Here is a 1,992-nt window from a genome sequence, read left to right as displayed (position 1 = left end):
CCAGAAAGGCAAAGGCAATGATGCATCTATTTTCCAAGCTATGCCAAGAAACATACCATTCCTGTTATAGACATGGAGGGAAATAATTTTTCTTGCAAAGTACCAAATCTATAGTATAGCAAGAAAGGTGTATGGCAAAATTCGTTCCTATGGAAAAAAACCTCTGGCTAATGACTTAACCAAAAAGGAAAGTAGCACTGACATTTGCCAGACCCATTTCGACCTCACCCCCCCCCAATATAAACCTCTTTTAAGGAAAAAAAAAAAAAAACCTAGAAAAATGATAGATTCTGGCTATCAACTTTAAAGTAAGAAAAAAAAAAACCCAGCTTGCAATACCGGCTTGAACTGTGATTGCCAGCTAGAGCTGTCAGCAACAGTCTCCACACTCTTCTCAATAAACCTGCAGTGACTCTATTAAAAGATGGAAAGAGATGATGAGTGTGACACAGCCCTTAAAGTCACTTCAGTTTTCAAAAGTTTTACTGATTGTTTGAAAGTATTTGAGGGCTTGTGGGGCATAAACTTTGATGTAGATGATGCTTCCAAGGAGACCCTTCCTGCTCTCTGCAGAGAAGGTTCTGGGCTGGAATTCAGCACACACGCTCAGGAGGAGTCCAGAACTGGGACCTCCAGCAGTGATCAGGCCATGGCCACACCACACCTGGAAACAGGCTTGAAAGTGACCTAGCAAGGCATGTGATTCCTTGATTCCACGTGGCCCCTGCTGTAGCCTCTCTCCAAGGGCAAAGTCAGAAGGGGCATGTTCTCCTGAGATGCTGGGAAACCATCATGTTTTGTCCATAGGTGGAGTCAAAATCCTATTATTATTCACTTGGTCTTTAGAACATCAGAAAATAAGATTCTTTTCCATGTTTGGCAACAGCTTTCTTGCCCCCCATCCCTAGTTCCTTCTTTAAGCTAAACATCTTTCAAGGCAATGACACTTAGACTTCTCTCTAGCCTGGTCACCCCCTACCAGACATGTGCTAATTTGAGATGGTCTTTAAAAATATCCAGTCCCCACAGCTAAAAGCAGAGTTTCAAAGGAGTGTTTGGTTGCCTCTGTGGGGAAAGTTCGTTGGCGACATGAGTGTTTCCTCATGGCCCCCATGCCTACTTTCTCCTCCAAAACCTCAAGCCTCTGGAAGCCCCTGTATCTTCCCTGTATTTCCCATGGGGTGACATAAAACAGAGACCAATACCTACAGCAGGTAATATAGAAAGGTAGTGTCCAAGGACGTTCTGATGTTGCCAAATGCTTTGTGCTCATTGATCTCTGGACTTGTGCAAAAGAATGGAATAGATTCCACTGGAGGAAAAGCATCATTGCTTAGGGTTTAGGGGAAGGACTTCAGACATTAGAAAGGGGGCCTGGCTAGAAAAGAATTCCTCCACATCCATGACTCAGTGGAATTATTTTCTGTTTTTATTTTTGTTTTTGAGACAGAGTACTCTGTTGCCACAGTAGAGTGGTGTCATCATAGCTCATCGCAACTTCAAATTCCTGGGCTCAAGCAATCCTCCCACCTCAACCTCCCATGTATAGCTGGGACTACAGGTGTGCACCACCATGCTCAGTTAATATCTTCTATTTTTAGTAGAGATGGGATCTCACCCTTACTCAGATTGGTCTCAAATTCCTGACCTCAAGTGATCTTCCTTCCTCGGTCTCTCAGAGTGCTAGGCTATTACAGGCATGAGCCACTTGGCATATTTTCTCTTTCTTCTGCATGTGTGGGTTATAGACAGTGTTACTGTTTCTTATTCCCATACAAGGGAGTGTAACAGCATTTTGTGACGTCATTTCAAGGAAAGGCCGTTTACTTTTGCACCTTCAGCACAGGAAGGCATGAATGGTTGTGAAACTCTGGGGCACTTTTCTTGGTGGAGAATTGGTTACTCCAAGTCTTCAGGAGGGGGAAAGGATAGTTCGATGCCCAGTGGGGAAGCTAATAGTTATTAAAACCACCCTTGGACAAGTGATTCATA

The sequence above is a fragment of the Otolemur garnettii genome, unplaced genomic scaffold, assembly GCF_000181295.1.
Source record: "Otolemur garnettii isolate 467f Iridium unplaced genomic scaffold, OtoGar3 scaffold00655, whole genome shotgun sequence".
NCBI lineage: Eukaryota > Metazoa > Chordata > Mammalia > Primates > Galagidae > Otolemur > Otolemur garnettii.
This window is presented reverse-complemented; position numbering follows the sequence as displayed.